The sequence below is a fragment of the Schistocerca nitens genome, chromosome 4, assembly GCF_023898315.1.
Source record: "Schistocerca nitens isolate TAMUIC-IGC-003100 chromosome 4, iqSchNite1.1, whole genome shotgun sequence".
In the NCBI taxonomy this organism is placed as follows: Eukaryota; Metazoa; Arthropoda; class Insecta; order Orthoptera; family Acrididae; genus Schistocerca; species Schistocerca nitens.
Window position 1 is genome coordinate 988,014,643 of NC_064617.1, and position 23,741 is coordinate 988,038,383.

Consider the following 23,741-nt stretch of genomic DNA (forward strand, 5'->3'; position numbering starts at 1 on the left):
CTGCACGTTTACGCTCCGTCCGCGAGAGCAGAGCTATTGGATTGGAGAAAAAATTGGTACCAGGAGGAGGCCGGTGCTCTGCTATGTCCGGAATAGTGCCTTCAGTGAATGATAACCTACAGGTTTCCAAAAAAGATGACGAGGCCTCCTAATTAGTCACTAGCCTGAGGCGCAGTTTTTTAACTTTCGCGGGACCTGGGAAGCGAGGCTAGCTGCTGGAAGTGGAAACGCCGAGTGGTGAAATTCGTGTGATATCATGAGGCTGGAACGCACAGAAGAAAGGTTTTCAGAGCAGAGAAAAGGATGGAGAGGTCATTGAAGTTTTTAGTGTGACATTCTTTCTTAGTGGGAATCTCTCCCCCAGCACAAAGTCCCAAGTGACTGGAAAAAAGCGCAGTTGACTCCAGTATATAAGAAGGGTAACAGAACGGACCCGCAGAATTACAGATCAATATTCCCAAAATTCTGTTTGCTGCGGAATCCTTGAACATATTCTCACTTCAATACGATAAACTTTCTTGAGACTGAGAAGCTTATGTCCACGAATGAGCTTGGTTTTAGAAAGCATCGCTAGTCGAAACTCAGCTTGCCCTTTTCTCACATTATATACTGAGAACTACGGATGCAGGGCAAGATTCAGACTCCATATTTATAGATGTCCGGAAAGCATTTGACACGGTGCTCCACTGCAGGCTCTTAACGATGGTACGAGCATACGGAATAAGTTCACAGATACGTGAGTGGCTCGAAGACTTCTACATCTACATCCATACTCCGCAAGCCACCTGACGGTGTGTGACGGAGGGTACCTTGAGTACCTCTATCGCTTCACCCTTCTATCCCAGTCTCGTATTGTTCGTGGAAAGAAGGACTGTCGGTATGCCTCTGTGTGGCCTCTTTTCTCTCTGATTTTATCCTCATGGTCTCTTCGTGAGATATACGTAGGAGGGAGCAATATACTGCTTGACTCGTCGGTGAAGGTATGTTCTCGAAACTTCAACAAAAGCCCGTACCGAGCTACCGAGCGTCTCTCCTGCAGAGTCTTCCACTGGAGTTTATCTACCATCTCTGTAACGAAGTGCGCTGCTCTCCGTTGGATCTTCTCTATCTCTTCTATCAACCCTATCTGGTACGGATCCCACACCGCTGAGCAGTATTCAAGCAGTGAGCGAACAAGTGTACTGTAACATAATTCCTTTGTTTTTGGACTGCATTTCATTAGGATTCTTCCAGTGAATCTCAGTCTGGCATCTGCTTTACCGACGATCAACTTTATATGATCATTCCATTTTAAATCACTCCTAATGCGTACTCCCAGATAATTTATGGAATTAACTGCTTCCAGTTGCTGACCTGCTATATTGTAGCAAAATGATAAGGGATCTTTCTTCCTATGTATTCGCAGCACATTACACTTGTCTACATGGAGATTCAATTGCCATTCCCTGCACCATGCGTCAATTCGCTGCAGATCCTCCTACATTTCAGTACAATTTTCCATTCTTACAACCTCTCGATATACCACACCATCATCCGCAAAAAGCCTCCGTGAACTTCCGATGTCATCCACAAGGTCATTTATGTATATTGTGAATAGCAACGGTCCTACGACACTCCCCTGCGGCACACCTGAAATCACTCTTACTTCGGAAGACTTCTCTCCATTGAGAATGACATGCTGCGTTCTGTTATCTAGGAACTCTTCAATCCAGTCACACAATTGGTCTGATAGTCCACATGCTCTTACTTTGTCCATTAAACGACTGTGGCGAACTGTATCGAACGCCTTGCCGAAGTCAAGAAACACGGCATCTACGTGGGAACCCGTGTCTATGGCCCTCTGAGTCTCGTGGACGAATAGCACGAGCTGGCTTTCACACGATCGTCTTTTTCGAAACCCATGCTGATTCCTACAGAGTAGATTTCCAGTCTCCAGAAAAGTCATTATACTGGAACATAATACGTGTTCCAAAATTCTACAACTGATAGACGTTAGAGATATAGGTCTATAGTTCTGCACATCTGTTCGACGTCCCTTCTTGAAAACGGGGATGACCTGTGCCCTTTTCCAATCCTTTGGGACGCTACGCTCTTCTAGGGACCTACGGTACACCGCTGCAAGAAGGGGGGCAAGTTCCTTCGCGTACTCTGTGTAAGATCGAACTGGTATCCCATCAGGTCCAGCGGCCTTTCCTCTTTTGAGCGATTTTAATTGTTTCTCTATCCCTCTGTCGTCTATTTCGATATCTACTATTTTGTCATCTGTGCGACAATCTAGAGAAGGAACTACAGTGCAGTCTTCCTCTGTGAAACAGCTTTGGAAAAAGACATTTAGTATTTCGACCTTTGGTCTGTCATCCTCTGTTTCAGTACCATTTTGGTCACAGAGTGTCTGGACATTTTGTTTTGATCCACCTACCGCTTTGACATAAGACCAAAATTTCTTAGGATTTTCTGCCAAGTCAGAACATAGAACTTTACTTTCGAATTCATTGAACGCCTCTCGCATAGCCCTCCTCACACTACATTTCGCTTCGCGTAATTTTTGTTTGTCTGCAAGGCTTTGGCTATGTTTATGTTTGTTGTGGAGTTCCCTTTGCTTCCGCAGCAGTTTTCTAACTCAGTTGTTGTACCACGGTGGCTCTTTTCCATCTCTTACGATCTTGCTTGGCACATACTCATCTAACGCATATTGTACGATGGTTTTGAACTTTGTCGACTGATCCTCAACTCATCTGTACTTGAGACAAAACTTTTGTGCTGAGCCGTCAGGTACTCTGTAATCTGCCTTTTGTCACTTTTGCTAAACAGAAAAATCTTCCTACGTTTTTTAATATTTCGATTTACGGCTGAAATCATCGATGCAGTAACCGCTTTATGATCGCTGATTCCCTGTTCTGCGTTAACTGTTTCAAATAGTTCGGTTCTGTTTGTCACCAGAAGGTCTAATATGTTATCGCCACGAGTCGGTTCTCTGTTTAACTGCTCAAGGTAGTTTTCAGATAAAGCACTTAAAAAAATTTCACTGGGTTCTTTGTCCCTGCCACCCCTTATGAACGTCTGAGTCTCCCAGTTTTCTTAAGCAACAGAACCCAGTACGTTGTCCTCGACGGCGAGTGTTCATCAGAGACGAGGCTATCGTCAGGAGTGCCTCAGGGAAGTGTGATAGGTCCGCTGTTGTTCTCTCTATACATACTCGTAAATGATTTAGCGGACAGTATGGGCAGAAAGCTGTGGTTGTTTGCTGCAGTGTACGGTAAGGTGTCGAAGTTGAGTGACTGCCGGCCAGGGTGGCCGAGCGGTTCTAGGCGCTACAGTCTGGAACCGCGCGACCGCTACGGTCGCAGGTTCGAATCCTGCCTCTGGCATGGATGTGTGTGATGGCCTTAGGTTAGTTAGGTTTAAGTAGTTCTAAGTTCTAGCAGCTAGCCCTAAATGTGGAAAAATGTAACTTAATGAGTAGGAAGATGAAACCTGAAATGTTTGGATACGGTGTTACGGGAGTCCTGCTTGAAACAGCCAAGTCAGTTAAATATCTGGGCCAAATGTTGCAAAGCGATATGAGTGGAACGGGTATGTGATATCTGTGGTAGGGAAGGTGAATGGTGGACTTCGGTTTATTGGGAGAATTTTGGGAAGGAGTGGTTCACCGGTAAAGGAGACCGCATACAGGACACTGGTGCGACCTGTTCTTGAGTACTGCTCGGGTGTTGGGGATCCGTATCGAAGCAGTTCAGAGGCAGGCCGCTAGATTTGTTACCGGGAGGTTCGAACAGTGCTTAAGACTTTCGGAGGTGTTTTGGGAAGTCAAATGAGAATCCCTGAAGGGAAGGCGAAATTCTTTTCAAGAAACACTACTGACAAAATTCGGAGAACCGGCCTCTGAAGCTGAATGCCGAACGACTCTACTGCTGCTAACTAACATTACGCGTAAGGACCACTAAGCTGAGATCCAAGAAATTAGGGCTCATACGGAGGCATACAGAAAGTCGTTTTTCTCTCGCTCTGGTTGCGAGTGGAACAGGAATGGAATAGACAAGTACATCTACATCTACATCTACGGGATTACTCTGCTATTCACAATAAAGTGCCTGGCAGAGGGTTCAATGACCCACCTTCAAGCTGCCTCTCTACCGTTCTACTCTCGAACGGCACGCGGGAAAAACGAGCACTTAAATTTTTCTGTGCGAGCCCTGATTTCTCTTATTTTATCGTGATGATCATTTCTCCCTATGTAGGTGGGTGCCAACAGAATGTTTTCGGAATCGGAGGAGAAAACTAGTGATTGAAATTTCATGAGAAGATCCCATCGCAACGAAAAAAGGCCTTTGTTTTAATGATTGCTACTCCAATTTACGTATCATCTGCCTGGCACTATCTCCCCTATTTCGCGATAATACAAAACCAGCTGCCCTTCTTTGTACTTTTTCAATGTCATCCGTCAGTCCCACCTGATGCGGATCCCACACCGCACAGCAATACTCCAGAATAGGGCGGACAAGCGTAGTGTAAGCAGTCTCTTTAGTAGACCTGTTGCACCTTCTGAGTGTTCTGCCAATGAATCGCAGTCTTTGGTTTGCTCTACCGACAATATTATCTACGTGATCGTTCCAATTTCGGTTGTTTGTAATTGTAATCCCTAAGTATTTAGTGGTACAGGGTACCCTCCGCCGCGCACCTTACGGCGGCTTGCGGAGTATCTATGTAGACGAAGATGTAGATATTTAGCTGAAGAAGCAATTATGGAATTGGCAGACAGAGAGTGCTTGTAAAATGATTGGTTGGCATGTTTTCTTGGTGGGAAGAAAGGAACAGGCTGTTTGATTGTGAAAGGCAAGAGTCGTGGCGCTGAACACATCTCTGCAAGCTGCGCTCTACGCTGGAGGAGCCGACTGTGGTTCCAGTGTTCGACTCTGGAAGACCATAGACTTGTTGATAATTTATAGTGAGCAGTAACACCAGCATAGTTGTGACAGTCACTGACCAAAATTCAGTCTGAACATTGCAATTAAGTGTCCTACATTTAGCAGTGCATTGGTAGAGGCATGCGTCTTTTTCAGTCTGACACTCAGCCAAACAGTCACTGTAATCAATCAGTGGGACAGTCGCGTGTTATTTTGGTACGTCAGTTGCGGTAGAGATGTCCATTTCAAACTTTCGACGTAACTTTGCCAGCAGGAAAATTCACTTTGTCTGAAGCTTATGGGATAATGGGCGAGTTGTGGCGACCTGAAAATATTCTAAGTTTGGAGTTGGTGTGGCTGGTCAGGTCGCTCGGCAGGCCGACCACGTGGTGCCGGACAAGAGGGGCAGCCCCAGCATGTGGTCCAGGGACGCTGTGTCGATGAAGGACACATGCCGGGAGCGCCAAAGATGACTGACTTTGTGAAACCTTAATGGTTCAAATGGCTCTGAGCACTATGGGACTTAGCATCTGAGGTCATCAGTCCCCTAGAACGTAGAACTACTTAAACCTAACTAACCTAAGGACATCACACACATCCATGCCAGAGGCAGGATTCGAACCTGCGACCGTACCGGTCGCGCGGTTCCAGACTGAAGCGCCTAGAACCGCTCGGCGACCGCGTCCAGTTAAACATTAGTGGCAGACATTTCACAGTTCATATAGAAATTAATAGTACCCAGATGAATCATGATACCTCAAAAAGAAACATTTACAGTACCATTATTTGCACTACGATTCTGATGGTGTAATCAGATTTTCAATATCTTCATTAGTTTAATGTTTGTATCTGGCTATAAATTATACACGTAACACCCAGCAACGAAACTTAAACGGCTCATCCGATTTTGTCGATCAACGTATCTTTAGAAAGCTATTAGTGTAAACCTAAATTGGTATAAATTACAGGCACGTAACTTGAATAGTACATGACTTATTGGAGGTCAAACTGGCCGATTACTATCGATCGCGTCAGGCCATAAGTACTCAACAGTTACACGAAAAACGGTAGCAGCATGCTTATAAATCTATTTATTCGCGTATGTCTTTGTTTATATCCGATATATCCTATTCATGAAGAAATTGGTTGAATATTCACTGTGTTTTAGAAAGCACAGAAATATTAGGCTACTCGACTACCTTTTGTTTCTATTCCTTTGATATATGTTTATTTGATTTGTTTATGTATTTAATAATGTGTGTTAGACCGTGTTTAGAGTCCATCCGTAGGAATATTTACTTAATTTCAAGTTATTTAAATGTAAATCCAGCATTTCGTATGTGTTTCCATATGTTCGTGAGTGTGTGTTGGCTTGAGGACATGGCGGGAGCGCTCTAGCCAATCACAGCGCTTGTTACTACAGCAGGCGACTACCGAAGTGGAAGAGGAGCACGGAGTACGGGACAGGACACGGAGAGTTCTGGACAGTACAGCGCGACGGACGCACGGTCGCGTGAAAGACTTGGAGAGCGATAATTAGAGCATTTAGATGCGATTATGTGGAAGTAGCGACGAAGAAGGAGAAGATAGACGATGATGAGGAAAAATTAGAGGATGTTGAAGAAAGCGTAAATGAAGGAAGAAATAGAGAAGAGGAAATAAAAGACAGAGAAGTAGCAGTCGAAGCTTAACCTACAGAAAGTTCGAACTCACAAGGGAAATTCCTAAAAAGACTCATGTATGATTCAGTGGAGGATTCGTTGATGCAAGAAGAAGAAGAACAGAACCAACCCTTTCAAATTCAACCAATTGTGAAGGACATGGTAAAGCATATCCCAGTAAATATTGTAATTGATAGCGGAAGTGAACTGACTGCGATTTCAGAAAATTTATTCGTGCAGTGTAATGCCAATGAGGAATTGCCAGTTCTGAAAACACGTAAGATTAAAGTAAGAGGTCCTATTAGAAACAATGCTGCGGAAGTTACGAGACAAACAAGGTTAACTCTTTCGTGTCAAGGTCAAAAGATCGAAGCCAGCTTAGTGATTATACCTAAACTAACTGTAGATTTGATTATAGGTGCAGATTTTTTAAATGAGAGACGAGCCATAATAGATATGGGGAAAGGTAGCGTAACATTCGGAAATGTCACACTTCTCTTTGAGAAAAAGCTAAAATTGGAAGAAATACCAGTTATAAACAAACAATTAAGAATGACGCGAGATAAAGAGGATGAAGAATTAGAATGGTATGCACAAAAGGGGGAATCGCCTCAACTGATGTTAGAAGTCCGTAAAGAAATCGACGAAAAATTGCAAGAAGTTCAAGGCATTTCGGAACACAGTAAAAGAGAATTAGAGGGTATTTTACGAGATAAGGCAGAGGTATTTTTACCTAAGACTGGCAGTATTAAGCACTTTCAGTACAAGTTTGAAGTAAAACAGCACAAACCATTTAGAGTGCCACCCTATACAATCCCATTAAGCTACAGGAATAAAGTATTCCGTGAGATATCTAAAATGTTAGATGATGATATTATTGAACCAGCTACCTCCACATATAACAGCCCGCTCCATATTGTACAAAAACGAGATGGGAGCATCAGGTTAGTGCTTGATTCCAGACAGATCAACACAATCATAATCACCGAGACAGATCGCCCAGAAAAATTAGAGGAATTGATACAAAACTTCCACGGTGCCAAGATATTTTCATCAATTGATTTACACAGTAGTTTCTGGCAAACAGAATTGGCCCCAGAATGTAGAAAATTTACAGCATTTATCGTATTCGGTAGATGTTACCAGTTTAAACGATTGCCATTTGGTTTAAACATATCATCAGCAGCGTTTGTTAGGGGATTTAATACTATACTCAGTCCTGACATTTTACAAAAAATTACTTGTTATGACGATGATGTGATTATAACAGAATCCTCTTGGGAACATCAGTTTTTACAGATCATGAAAGAGCATGGGGTCACAGTAAATACAACAAAATCCAAATTTGGAAGGCGATAGGTGAAATTTCTAGGACACATAATTTCAGAGAAAGGGGTAATGTCCGACCCAGAAAAACTAACGGCAATCAAAGAATTCTGTACTCCATATAATAAGAAAACTCTCAGAGGATTTCTAGGTCTCACCGGATTCTATACAAAATTTATTTGGATCGACTCTCTCGCAACACCATGCCTATGTGCATTGAGTGGAAAAAACACGCCATGGGTATGGGATCAACAAGCCATTGAAGAATTTTTAAAAGTGAAAAACGCACTAACAACAGCACCGATTTTAGCACATCCTGATCTAACACAAAATTTTTGTATGGCCACTGATAGCGCGAAAACAGGTTTAAGAGTTGTTTTATTCCAAGAATACGAACAGGCAGGGCTAAGATCATATAGAACAATTGCATTTGCCAGTCGGGTACTCACAAAAAGCGAGAAAAACTATTCAGTCACGGAGCTGGAAGCATTGGCCATTGTATGGGGCTTCCAACGTTTTCGATACTTCCTATTCGGAAGAAAAACAAAAGTATACACTGACCACAAAGCATTAGAATTTCTGTTATCCGCCAAACTAACTCATGGGAGGTTAGCCAGATGGATGTTAATACTACAAGAATTTGACTTCACTATTACACACATACCAGGACCAGCCAATGTTTTAGCAGATGCTTTATCACGATGTCCACAGGGTGCATCCAATAACATGGGTTTGGAAGCAGCAGAAGACCAGTTTACAATGTAGTATATGAAACAAGTACCTTTCGAAAACTACATTACGACAGCATTGAAAAACATGGGCAAAGAACAGGACAAGGATCCCGAAATACTAGGAATCAAACACAAGTGGAGAAGTAAGGATTTTCCAGACATTCGACAGCACTATCTCGTAAAAAACAGTGTTTTATTTTTTAGACGAAATGTTGCAATGAATGAATGGTTAATTTATATCCCAGATGAACTAATTAATAAGTACATATGGTATACACATTTAAGTAATGGCCACTTTGGACCAAAGAAATGCTTTTTAAAAATAAAACAAACAAGCCACTTTCCTAATATGGAAAGACGAATTAGAACAGTATTAGTCAAATGCAAAAAATGTATGAGGGCTAAACACGTCACTTTCCAAACCAAACCACCTATGTTTCCAATAACCCCTAAAAGATTAAAACAAATAGCTGCAACAGATTTGATGAGGCCCCTCTCACGCACAAAAAATGGATGTATTTTCATATTTGTCGTTTTGGAACTTACTTCTAAATATGTTACCTTGACACCATTAAAATGGGCAACAGGTCTTTCTATAAGTAAAGCATTTAGACAAGATTTTCTCAGACAAGTAGGTCGAGTGGAACGAATAATTTCGGATAATGGCCCACAATACAAATCAGTGCTATGGCAGAGCATGTTAAAACAACACAAAATAAAACCCATCTACATAGCTAAATACAAACCTAGTGTAAATCCAGCAGAACGATCTATGAAGGACATAGGCACTTTATGCCGATTATATGCAGGCAAAAGACACAACACTTGGGATATATACCTTATAGATTTTCAAGAAGTAATAAATGAAATGCCACATAGCACTACGCTACTACCTCCAGTTACTGTACTTAAAAATATTGAACCCCCAAACATAACCAGAGAAAATGTTAGCTTTCCTATTGTACCATGTAGACAGCACAAACAAGTCATAGCAACAGAACTCTCCAACATCAGAAAGGCAGCCATTAAAAGAAAAGAAAGGGGAGATAGAACAGCAATTAAAAGAACATTCTCAGTAGGCCAGAAAGTATTTGTAAAAACACACCATCTCTCCAGCAAACAGAAACACAAAATACATAAGTTTTACGCTGCATACAAAGGACCTGTCATAATTAGCCGAATTGCTCATGATAATGCTGTGGAACTAATGAACCCAAAAACAGGCAAAACCTCAGGACTTCACCATGTGAGCCATATCAAAAAGTTTGAAGATTAATTTTATTACTGGTAAATAATCAGCACAATATTTCAAGATTATGTTGCAGATAAGATCGTCAGGAGAAAGAAGAATGAAGAGAGAGGAAGGTGGGAAAAAGAAAGTAGTTTCAATAAAAACAAAAACAAAAATAACACCAATAGTAGAATAGATTAAGGTCAAGGGATAAAGCATACATAGTCTAACAGCATGAAATACTAAAATGCTATACACCACGACACTACACAAAAAACAAAACAAAAAAAACGAATTTGAGGTTTCTTGTAGAAGTTAAGACTCAAAATATCTTAGAATTGTAACATGGAAAGGGGGGCCGAAATTTGTAAAGCTTTTTAAGAAGGCATAAAACAATGTAGGTACTAGACATATGTTAAATGATTATAAGTAAAACTTTTTGTAAGAACCATTGTAAAAAAGTCCATCAAGGACGAGATGCAACGACCCACAAGTTGCAACGAGAGAAGTATCAAGAAAGAAAAGGATGTAATTAGCAAGACACGATTCCTACAAGGCAGAAGTGTCGGGAGAAGGGAAAAGACAGTGAGACCAACAAAGGCCACTTGTAAATCTACTGTTGAAGGGACCAGTGCAGGGACTGACAAGCAAACACCCGACTTTCACCGCTCATAAACCCCGGGACGCCCCGACTCAGCGGAGTGAGCAAAAAATGCCCTGACGAGAAGACGGCTTGGGCAAGCCACCACTGGCAAAAAAAAAAAAAAAAAAAATACGTGTAAAAGTCACACTACTGCTATTAAACAGCACACTGATGCACGAAACTGAAGAAAACTTCCACAAAGTAAAAATGACACGCCCAAACAATTTATCAAATTGTTACTAAGAAGAGAACTTCAAAGCGACTAGTTATCAATAAATATTTCCATATCCTGCCCAGAGAAGAACCAAGAATCAAGTAAGAAGCAGAGAAAAAGCAGGAAGAACAGAAGTTTCGCAAGATTGAGGCCAAGAAAGAAGATGGGTGAAGAATAGATGACATACCTTCCCAAATCCCTATCCTACTGTGAACTAGTGGTCTGCGAAGTATTACAACGAAAAACGACCGCTTTCAGCGACACATAACGATGACTTTCACACATACAAAGCCAGTAAACCACGAGATTCTGCACTCACAGCTCCATTCCATTATGGGACCTCCACAACAGCAACAAATACTTGCAAAGCCAACAAGGAGAGACGAACGAAGCTGTACATAAAATACTTGCCCACATCCATCTCGCTCAAGTCCATCACCTTCGTGCAAAAAACATTCGCCAACCTCATGCTTAAACATTCATAGGATTGTGTGAATGTGTGAAATCAAATTATGTGATGTAGGAATTGTGCAAAAGAAACGTGCGAAAAACTAAATAAGTTAAGCACACCAGACAGCTAATAAACTACAAACTAACAGTCATTGACTATGGACTTAAATAAAAAATAGACTATCGATAAAAATAAGTCATTAGTTCTGAAATGGACAGTATATACAGAACAAAAGTAAGGCATAATAAACACTAAAACTATATGCCACTTATTTTCTCCTCATGAAAATAAAAGAATTACTATATTTTACTTATTTTCTCCTTATAAAAACAAAGAATAAAAATTTATCTTGTTGGATGTTTTCCCTCTTTTTTTAACATTTGTACCATTTGTTAGGATAATATCTCAATACTTGTGTATGTATGTTTCTTTGTCAAAGCAATTCTTGGAAATAATTCTTGTTTGTTAGTGTAACAATGTTGAAATGAGTCTCTAGAAACAAAAACTTTTTACTTGTACATGATATTTAGAAAATGTGTTAGGAATAGATTTTACTTAATTACTACATTTATAAAAACAATATTTCTAAGAAAATCGATGTGAAAGACTCCTCATTTTCGAAAACAAACTTCTTAAAAAACAAACTTCACAATTAAGTAAGGAAAGAAAATAATTAAAAAATAATAATTATAATAGAATAAAAATATTCTTCCGTTGTCAATATAAACATATTTTTTGATAATAATGTGGAAGAATATAAAACTATAAATTAGTAATACAAACTAGCATGGAACAGAATAACGTGGCTGAACAGTAGGCAACAAAATTTAGATAACGGAATAATGTTTGAGTGACTTAGACAACGATTCAATCATTGCCTAACTTCAGTGCAAAAATTAAGTTCGAAGGGTGGTGATATGTAAGGTGTCAGGCAAATCCAACACCTTCCATGAAAACCGTGACATGATAAGCATATCCAGTAGTATGTCACATAGCTCCGAATAAATCGTGACATTAAATTAACCAAAGTAATACGAGTAACGAGTGAGCAAATGGAATACCACAGACTAACACAAGAATGCCTAAATGCATGTCATACCTTCCCACCGTGAGACAGACGCAGTTCCGAGGGGAGAAACGAGAACAGAAGCCGAGAGCGCAACCGTGTTAAGCTGGAAGGGACGGACACCCACGTCGCCAGCTAACCGCTAGGACCACCCCCAGCCCATGTTAAAAGCTAGAGCCCTCCAGAAGAACAGTATAGATCTTACGATAACACAAAAAGGGCCACACCCCAGCCGCAAGTTTTAGCGTGAGACTTTTTCGCATCTCTGTTACGTTGCAAACTTTAAAAACATTGCCCCACCACAAAAAGTATAACGTTTCTCATTGGATAGATAGAATTTTTGTAGGAGGAGCTTAAGGTTAACATTGAGACCCTGATTGGTCAGATGAAAACACAGCCAGATAGTTTTTTTTAAACCAACTTCGGTAAATTGTAGTAAGGAGAAGTTAGGGGAGAGTCGCTTCCGAGACAGCGAGGTGAGCGGAGCTGTGCTGCCCGCCGCCCCCTGACGAACACCGACAAGGTAATGAACGCACGCGATGCCGCATAACAGCGCATAAAGCTTCACTCAGAACTGCAGAAGTCTCATCTGTTACACCCCTTTTTTGCGTAATGCTAGTATCGATCGTCAATTAAAGCTCATGGTGTTCACATTTGCCACTTGAAGTAAAAATCTGAAACGCGATGATCTTTCTGTTATATAGTTATTGAGAAGCCACATCAGCCACTGTAATTTACGACAAGTAAGATAAGTAATTAAAGATAATTGAGGGTCACTGTAGACCATTTTGATAGTTTTCTCTTTTGTGAAACTTAATTTAAATCTAGATTATAGATGTGATATGGCATAGGTCATCCTTCGATCCATTGTAGATTTTGGAAACCCATTCAGGGAATATTCGTTCACATTTTTGTTGAACGCAGTTGGTTTTTACCATCCTGTATTAAAACATTTCCTTTTATCAGTAGCGCAATTTATAAACAATGTTTTGTGAGTAGAATAAAATTTCCAATGGTAAACTTAACTGCTTTTTCGACGTTATTTTACCAGCTAACTAAAAATAGGAAAGCCTTGAACCCCTTCCACTAAATTTAGTTAGTATTAAGATTCTTTTACAGGGAGTGCAGTGGTGCTGACGCTGAAATCATTAAGTATTTGGTTATATCATCGCTAGTCTCACTGAACTCTTCTGAACTCTACATGTCATGTGTGGTCTGACGTCTCCTTACCAGCAACAGGTCACAGGTTCAAACTAGTCAATTCCCTAAAAAAACACGCTCAGAGCGTCGTTGCGCAAAAGTGGTAGGGAGATACGATATAGAACAAACAGACACCACGCTGAATGTTAGAAGAGATCTGGAGAATGTGATGGCCAGGGCAGGAGTCGAACACTTTCTGTATCCAGAAAGGTCAGTACAGGACCTACAACATGCGGTCGTACATTGTCCTGCTGAAATGTAGGCTTTCGCAGGGATCGAATGAAGGGTAGAGCCACGGGTCGTAACACATCTGAAATGTAACGTCCACTGTTCAAAGTGCCGTCAATGCGAACAAGAGGTGACCGAGACGTGTAACCGATGGCAACCCATACCATCACGCCCGATGATACGCCTGTATGGCGATGACGAATTCACGCTTCCAATGTGCGTTCACCGCGATGTCGCCAAACACGGAAGCGAGCATCATGATGCTGTAAACAGAACCTGGATTCATCCGAAAAAATGATATTTTGCCATTCGTGCACCCAGGTTCGTCGTCGAGTACACCATCGCAGGCGCTCCTGTCTGTGATGCAGCGTCAAGGGTAACCGCAGCCATGGTCTCCGAGCTGATAGTCCATGCTGCTGCAACGTTGTCGAACTGTTCGTGCAGATGGTAGTTGTCTTGCAAACGCCCCTATCTGTTGGCTCAGGAATCGAGACGTGGCTGCACGATCCGTTACAGCCATGCGGATAAGATGCCTGTCATCTCGACTGCTAGTGATACGAGGCCGTTGGGATCCAGCACGGCGTTCCGTATTACCCTCCTGAAGCCACCGATTCGATATTCTGCTAACAGTCATTGGATCTCGACCAACGCGAGCAGTAATGTCGCGATACGATAAACCGCAATCGCGATAGGCTACAATCCGACCTTTATCAAAGTCGGAAACGTGATGGTACGCATTTCTCCTCCTTACACGAGGCATCACAACAACGGTTCACCAGGCAACGCCGGTCGACTGCTGTTTGTGTATGAGAAATCTGTGTAAATTTTCCTCATGTCAGCACGTTGTAGGTGTCGCCACCGGCACCAACCTTGTGTGAATGCTCTGAAAATCTAGTCATTTGCAAATCACAGCATCTTGTTCCTGTCGGTTAAATTTCTCGTCTGTAGCACGTCATCTTCGTGGTGTAGCAATTTTAATGCCCAGATAAATATTAATTTCTATTTTTTTAGTTACATAAGAGGCAGTGAAATGAAATCGAGACAGACGGAAGAAAGGTAAGTAAACTTCTTATTACTTCAAAAGTAATCGCCATTACTATTGCTACATTTACCTCACTGTGAGACGTGATCGTCAATGACTTCATGGAAAAAAGTTTGCGGTCGCCTACGGAACCATGATTGCTCCCAGGCGTGCATCTCCTCGCCCGGAGGAAGTCGACAGCCACGAATTTTCTGCGGGGCTCCAAAAATGTAACTCGCAAAGGGAGATATCGGGACTGAGTGGAGGTTCTGTAAGGAGTAAACGCTTCCTAGCGAAACTTCTGCACCCTACTCGAAACAACCTCGGCAACCTTGGTTCTGTAGGCAACCACGAACATTCTACCATGAAAGCAATGACCGTCTCATACTATCATAAATGTATTAACAGTTATGACGATTACTACTGAAATAATAAACAGCTGATGTACTTTTCCCCGTCTCCTTTTCATTTGACTGCCACTTACGCCAGGACGTGCTGAAAAGTAATGCCTCAGAATGTTTTATTCTGTTCTGAATATCGTTTGAGGTGCTACATGCCCTCCATATTACCTGATCGACTTTCCCTCTTGGCTGACGCAAGTTGCAGCCGTCTGCCGCCAGAAGGTTCCGATTTGTAGCCTGTAACATGGCAGTGTGTAACGCAATCATGTCGGTGCGTGAGAAACAGTGTGCTTTAATCGAGTTTCTGAAGGCGGAAAACGTGCCTCTAATTAAAATCCATAGAATAATGAAGGCTTTGTAGGGTGATTACAACGTCAGTAATGTCTGGCGTTGGGCTGTTCGTACTCGTAGTGAATAAAACGGTTGTTCTTACCTTTAAGTGTGTGACAGAGCAAGAAGTGGACGATCGCGTACGGCAGCCGACGAGACTCGTCGGAAACGGCTTCATGAACTCGTCAGAGAAAATCGTCGGATAAGACGGACACAGCTCTGAGGGAAGTGTGGCTTATCACGTGAGTGTGTACAGGCCGTTATTGGACAACTGCAGTACAGAAAACCGTGTACGCGGTGGGCGCGTCTAAATCTCACAGCTGATATGACATAGAGGAGATTAAACATCTGCCAACAATTTCTTTTGAAATTTGAGCATTTGAGTGATGGGTTCCTTAAGAACCCTGTCACTGGTGATGAAAACTGAGTTCACCATTGTGACCCCGAAAATAAGACAGTATCATCTGAGTTCCGCCACAAGGAAAGTTCAAGACCATGCCATCAGCATGCAAAGTGATGCTCACAATATTCTGGGATGTTCAAGGTGTGGTGGATTAGGAATTCATGTCTGAAGGCACCACCATACACTTCAAGGTACTGCGAGATCCTCAGAAAACTGACAGCACGAATTCTAGGGTTCGTTCAGACATGGAGCGCCCCCTCCTTCAGAATGATAATGCCAGACTGCATACGACCGCTGCGACATCTGCAACAACTCGACGCCTCGGGTTCGTTCACTGGCATCGATCACACTCCATACAGTTCAGACTTGGCCCCATCCGAGTTCCATCTTTTTAAAATTTAAAGAATGCCTTCGAGGATTTGCCTTTGATGGTGACGCAGCGGTGCAAGCAGAGGTCAAGTTGTGGCTCCGTCAACAAAGTCAGACATTCTACACTAACGGTATCAACAAACTGGTGTCTTGCTAGGAGAAATGTGTTCGTATGAATATGTTGAGAAATAAATATGTAGAAACGAGGAATAAAGGTATAGAATGTTAATAGAGTTTGTATTGTTTAAGAAGCTTAAAGAGCTGTTGTGGCTGACAATTCGCAAGTTTTCACAAGACAACTTTTATTGATGTAAGGTCACAAGATTGATGAGTGAAGATACGAACGAAAGGTAACAACAACGAAAAAACAAAAGTTCACTTCTTATTTTCCACAAAGGTTCGTGGTAACACACTCACACGCTAGTAACAGTCCAATTCCGAGACGCAGACGTAATCTTCGACGGTTGCAGCACACGAGGTCGGCATTGGGCGTGAACTGAACATCGGGCCTGGCTCTAGCCCCTAAATAGCTGTCTCCAGCCAATCAGATTTCGGCGTAGTGATACTTCCTGCAGGCCGTGGCTCGAGCTCCCCCCTGCAGGAAGTAGTGCTCGGAATGTCTGTTTCCATTACCTTGTATGTAAATAGCCGGTGTTTACAGTGGTGCTTTTGTGTACAACTTGGGCGTAGACAACCTCGTCCTCTGTGGTGTTATATGGGTTGCCGGCACTCAGGGGCTACCTTGGCTCCGGTATAACAAGAGGTTTCACATAAATAATTCGGAGGCCTTTGTTCTCAACACGCCCTCGTATATAAGAGTTCTGTGGTTGTTCTGTTGACACGTTTCACACCATAACGGTTTTCGTAAATTAGATCTGTGGAACAAGCAGCCAACTAATAAACTAACAGGTTCCGTCTTAGATATCGATTTCGACACAGGATGCGCTCGCAATACATCAAGTTTACCATCAACTAAGGCACTTCGGTCATATCGGAGCACTTCGTATTCTCAAGCAGCGAGTGACATTGCACGGAATGATCGAGGACGCTTCTCTCGGATACATTCAGGATTATTACAGTGGTGGACTTTATTACTACATACGGCGACTTAGCCGTCCATACCTGAACATTCTCGTTAAACTATCTTGTTCTGCTTTGGGTTCAAGTGAATTTTGACTCGTCGCGAACAGCTTTCGAACTCGTGCGTCAGTAGTAATGTGATTGTTATTTCAGTGTGCGAATGCATTAGAGTATTAGTCAAGGCAGTGTCTTTACGTTAGCCGAGCGGTCTACGGCGCTGCAGTCATGGACTGTTCGGCTGGTCCCGGCGAAGGTTCGAGTCCTCCCTCGGGCATGGGTGTGTGTGTTTGTCCTTAGGATAATTTAGGTTAAGTAGTGTGTAAGCTTAGGGACTGATGACCTTAGCAGTTAAGTCCCATAATATTTCACACACATTTGAACATTTTTTTTCTTTTTTTTTGTCTTTACGTTGGATGCAGTTACCCTAGGGCTGTTCTATCGGAAACTGTTTGAGATGGATCTGCTTTCGCTAACAGCAGCACTTTCCGTCAGATGTTAACCAGACTGTCACTGAGAAGGGGTGGCCATCGTTGCTGCTCCCTGTCGGTTACGATCTTTCTAAGAACACTGTCCTTATGCCGCGATTGTTTCACCATTCCTCGCAGACACGCTGGAACAGTCCGCGTTGATACAGCAGCAGACAGGCCAGCTCGATTCACGGTGTGGTCATGGGCACGTCCCAGCACGATAGTTTCTTTCTCCCGTTTTGTCGCATCTGCACGTCGACCCGTATCACTTCGCTGATCCCATACCACAGACTGTCAGAGAGACAGCACCTCTCTGACATGGTTTACGTCAGCGGTGTAGGGTTACATGACCGCTTGATGCCAGTCCTGCACCAATTACGATGCTACAGATCTGCTATTTTAAGGGCGGGGCTAAATTTTGCTCCGTGTAGCACAGAACACAATAAATGAATGCAAAGAGAAAAATCACTGCATTGTTCTGACTATGTAGACGCTGGATCACGGATTGGAGCACCGGCAGGAGGTAGTCCTGCGGTATCGGACGTACACGTTAAGAGCAAAATGATTCAACGGCAAGACTGCGGACAGTCTGTGGCGAGTCCTACATAGGAAGTAGGTTGGGAGGGGTGTGGCTCTCTTGACACGCAGTGGGCGGCGTCAGAGGCGATGACGTGCGTGTTGTATGTAACGCGTATGTGTAAACAGTGACCGCGTTTCTAATAGCGCTCCTCTTCAAGCAACCATTAGCGTAACTGATAATCTAATTATCTTCCAATTTAGTCTCTAATTCTAACTACTGGTCGGTAAGTCAGGACCTGAAGTTTCTCCTCATAAAATTAATCATTTTTAAATTAAATTATTAGTGCAGTGGAAGGAGTATCATCGTACTGATACTTTATTCATCGTACTGGTTGTTTATATAGCCTGTTTCCTCGTTTTATCTTTATAGGTACCGGAGTTCTTTTCTGAGTCATCAGTCTTCTGACTGAATTCACGCGGCCTACCACGAATGTCTCTCCTGCGCGAATTTCTTCACCTCACAGTGATACTTGCAACCTACGTTCTCAATTATTCGCTGGATGTGTCTCAATCTCTGTCTTGCTCTACAGTTTTTACCCTCTACAGCTCCTTCGAGTATGAAAGTTATTCCGTGATATCATAACAGATGCCTAGCCATCCTGTCCCTTCTTTTTGTCAGTCTTTTCCATATACCGGCTGATCAAAAAGTGAGCATAAATGTGAAAACTTTATAGACCACGTAATAATGTAGATAGAGAGGTAAAAATTGACACACATGGTTGGAATGACGTGGGGTTTTATTAGAACAAAAAAAAAACAAAGTTCACAAAATGTCCGACAGATGGCGCTGGACAGCAAAACGTCAGTGAGTGCGCATGAGAATCGTGTATAAAAGGAGCTGTAATGAGAGAGAGGATCAGATCAAAGGTACGCACGCACGCAGTTAGCGTTGAGATGTCGGAGCGAGAGGTTGTCCGTCCAGCGAAGGGTGTGGCGGATCGCCGTCCGGCAAAGCCCGCTTTGTCGACGGCCCCATCTGGCCCCCCCCACCTACGACGGCCATGGCAATGAATATGGATACGGACATGGATTACGTTTCGGATGCACTGCAAGTTCCGCTGCCCGATTCGGACGACGAGTCGACAGCAAAAACTGACGTTCCCGCCGCCGCCAGGACAACGAAACGGCGCGCGGCTACTGCCGCAGGAACCACCCGCGCGCCTCCTAAGGGCAAAAAGGCGAAACAGACCGATGTCGCCGTCGATGACGAAGGGCTTCAACTCGTCAAAGGCCAGCCAGGAAGGCTCAGCTCTCCTCAGCGCCGCCGGTTCAGACGGCAAACGCCTTTGAGGAACTCGCTGACGGTGTGGCGGTGCCTGCTCAGACGAGAGAACCCAAACCGCCACCCATTGTGGTCCAACACAAGGAGGACTACGACGGCCTCTACAGGATGCTACTTCGCCCTGTCGGCCAAGATAACGTCGTTATCAAGCCGGCTGGCGCCAACCTTTATAAGGTGACCTTAAAATCGGCTGAAGATTACAGGAAAGTTACGGCTACATTTGGGGCCCACGAGAAGCCGTTCTATACTTACCCATCTGCAACGGACAAGACCCTCGAGATCGTCTTTCGGGGCCTCCCTCGAAACTACAGCCTGGATCACGTCCGGCGACAGCTGGAGGATATGGGCTATGGATTTGGCCTCCGGTCGATATCCCGCCTCCCCTCTCGCCGCACCCGACAGGAGACTCCGCTGGTCCTCGTGGTCACCTGCGATATCCCACACAACCGCGGGCTATGGCAGGTCACGAAGATCGCGGTGACACCTGTCACTACGGAAAAACTGCGCTCGAAGAGGGGCGAACCGCAATGCTTCAACTGTCAAATGGTTGGGCATGTGGCACGGTTCTGCACGCTGCCCCCACGGTGTGTTAAGTGTGCTGGGGAGCACGCCAGTCGCGACTGCACGCGGCAGCGGACCGATGGACCGCCCAAACGCGCTGGATGTGGTGGGGAACATGTGCCCTCCTACGGCGGCTGTTCCAGCTTCCGACGTGCTGCGGCACGGAGCCGTGGTCAACGACCCGGCTCCATAAAGCGTCCTGCACCAGTCAGACCTGGCGTCAGTTTTGCTGCTGCTACTTCCTCTGGCTCCTCCCCGCAGGACTCCGTACTTGCGCCGAGGCCGGCCACTGTTGCACCAGCTGCCGCCACCGAGACGGACCGCCGTCCACGGGCCGCAGCGCGACCACCAGCGCGGCGCTCTGCTCAGCAGCAGGGTGAAGACCAGGGCCAACACGACCACTCCCAACAGGGACGACAGGCTGCCGTCGTGCCGACCCCGGCTCAACACTCACGAGCTGCAACTGTCCCATCCCAGGCGGCCGATTCCAGCATGGCCGAAATGAAGCTCCTCTTGCAAGAACTTCGGGAGCTTCTCAAAGATATCCCACGGCAACTCATTGCCGCTGTCAGTGCAGCCGTTCACGCACTCTCCACCGGACCACTGGCCTCCCAGCATGGCCCGTAGTCAACCAGGCGTCACTGTCTGCCTGTGGAATGCCCAGGGCATCCGCACCCCAGATGGCGAATTTCGACAGCTGCTGCGGGATGAGGCCGTCAACATTTGCCTGGTTTCCGAGACTTTTCTCGAGCCCGGTGTCCATGTCCGGGCTGCCAACTACGTGTGTTACCGGACCGACAGGCCAACTCGTGGCGGTGGCACTGCAGTCTACGTCCGGACTTCCCTGGTGCACCATCGAGTTCCTCTTCCACAGCTCCAAGCGATGGAGGCCACTGCTGTAGCTGTCAGCACCTCGCATGGGCGCATCACGTTTGTTGCTGTCTACCGTCCGCCTGGCCGGCAGTTACTCCTCCCGGACGTTGAAGCTTTGCTGGCATTCCCTGGAAAGGTCTTTGCTGGTGGTGACTTTAACGCTAAGCACACCGAATGGCATTCCCGTGTCACCAACAACCACGGACGCAAACTTCTCCGGGCGGCCCAGCGGTGGAACGCCATCATCCTCGGGCCTCACGAACCCACCCACTTTCCCAACAACGGTGGGCCTCCGGGCGTGCTCGACATTGCGGTGGCCAAGGGTGTGCCCTATGTTATCTCCACCAGCACCCGCACTGCCTTATCTTCAGACCACGTCCCAGGTATATTTGACATTGACGTCGATGCCCAGCCAGTGACGCGGAGAGGCATCCCGACCAGGAACACCAACTGGAACCAGTATCAGGCGCTGTTGGAAGAGGGTCTCCGTGACACACCTGACGCAGACGATGTTGGGGTTGATGGCTGTGCCCGATTCCTCCACGACTGTACTCTACAAGCGGTACTCCGAGCCACGCCGCGGCCGCGGTCTGGCCCCCCTGACCGATCCCGGCAACTACCACTGCATCTCATGGAGGCGATAACTACCAAAAACCGCCTCTTTCGTGAATGGCAGCTGACGCGCAACGCGGCGACGAAGAGGGCTCTCAACAGGATGAGGAGGGACATAAAAGATGCCGTTGCCAACCACCGCCATCAGGACTGGTCCAACCGCCTGGCCACTCTTCGGGTTGATGATGGTACCGCCTGGAAAGCCACGCAGCTCTTCCTCCTGTAACGCCGGAAATGCATATCCTCCTATTTCCATCTATTGTACCATAATTTTTCTTATTTTGTTACCTGAAGATATAACATTTCTGTGTCTTTATATATTGTAATTGTTTTAATATATATATATATATATATATATATATATATATATATATATATGCATTTATGTCGATGTGTAATTGGTTTGTTTTGTAAATATTATTTGTATTTTACGCTGGGTCTTGCCTAGGGAAAACTATGCTATCGAACGAATACATCGATAGGTCGTGTGAAGAACGAAAGTGTGTAGGATCTTTGGGAGTGTTAACTCTGCCGCGTGGAGCGCGGGCAGCGAGGGGAGTCTGGTTGCAGTAGTGCGATTGAGCAGGTGTGTTGTGCGACGCTCCCGCGAGCTGCCGCGCTTTCGGGGTTTGGCAGCATGTAATTGCGCTCGACTTGCTATGATAGTTTCTGACACGGAGTCGCGGACGGGAAGCATTAGCTGGCGCACATCAAGAGCCCGTTTCGCCTGGTGACCGTGTCGAGAAGGAGGTGCGCCAACATCCAGCTTCTGCAACAGCGACGGCCGACAATGAGTGACTGTCGCCACCTCCTCGATCGACGGCTCAAACCTTCAATCAACCAACAAGGAAGACTAAAAGCACGTAAAGTTTCAGAACTGTATGGCAGACCTCAGCTTTTCAAACTGTTCAAATCACAAAATTACAGCAACGTAGCATGAACCTTTGTTGCTCATTGTCCCAATTGCATTGCCAAGCAGGGTCCCTTCCTTTTGCGAAATGAACCCGCGTGTCGTTGAAATTCAAACGCCAGCATTAAAATAATATTATTCAATTTCACTGCTTTAATTTCAAAGTTCAGTTAAAGTATTTATAGCTGGCTACAATATTTAGATTACACGAGCACAAATTAAGAGTGCGAGTTTTGTTAGCATATTTTAGCTTACCTGTGACTGCAACTCAGCTTGGTACGTACTAAATTTTACTATTGTTAATTGTTCAGAATCATTTAATTCAAGTTCGAAATTAAATCTCTTATTTCTAAATCGTGTAAAGTCAACTTGCTTTTGAAATGATTGTTGAGGTAGTCCAAGACTAACCGTATTTTACTGAATTTCGATGTGCTTCAGAAAGAAAGCTCACTATTAAGTTCAGTCACTAAATTAACTTTCGATTTTCCGGTTTTATTAATTATTTTGCTAAATTAAGTCAGAGCGTAGCGATATTTATTACTTCTGACAAATACAAAATTGTTGAGGCTTTCGTGGCCACTTGTTGACAAACTGCCTATTGGCTTCTGTCTCGGGTTCTTCGGCCGACGTTCATCTAATGATTTTTCTGACGTTTCGCCAGCACGAGTGGCTGGCATTGTCAAAGCTTCACCCTCCATTGCCGGTGGTGAACTGGAGCCGAGCTCGCGGGCGCAGGCTATATGTACCTGGCGCGCCAACGTCCGAGGGCTTCTCCGCGGTCATTTCCGGTGCGGTTCTCCTCTTGCTACCTGCGACGGTCGTTCGCTGCAGTACGGGAAGCCAGGATCCGTTGACCTTAAGTCTTTCCTCTTTCTTGTTCAAACTGTTCGCGTGTTTTTGTATTTCTACAGCTTCTCTGAACAAGCGCGTGTGATAGTGCTTCTCTACAGCCAGAACTTCCGTGTCGGCGAATTTTATTACATGGTCGGTCTCATTCAGTGCGTGCTCTGCCACGGCCGATTTCTCCACCTGCCCCAACCTGCAATGTCGCTTATGCTCTTTGATCCTGGTGTTAATGGATCGTCCAGTCATTCCGACATAAACTTTTCCGCATGTGCATGGTATGCGGTATATTCCCGACATTGCAAGTGGGTCTCTTTTCTCCTTCGCCGATCTAAGACACTCTTTGATCTTCCTT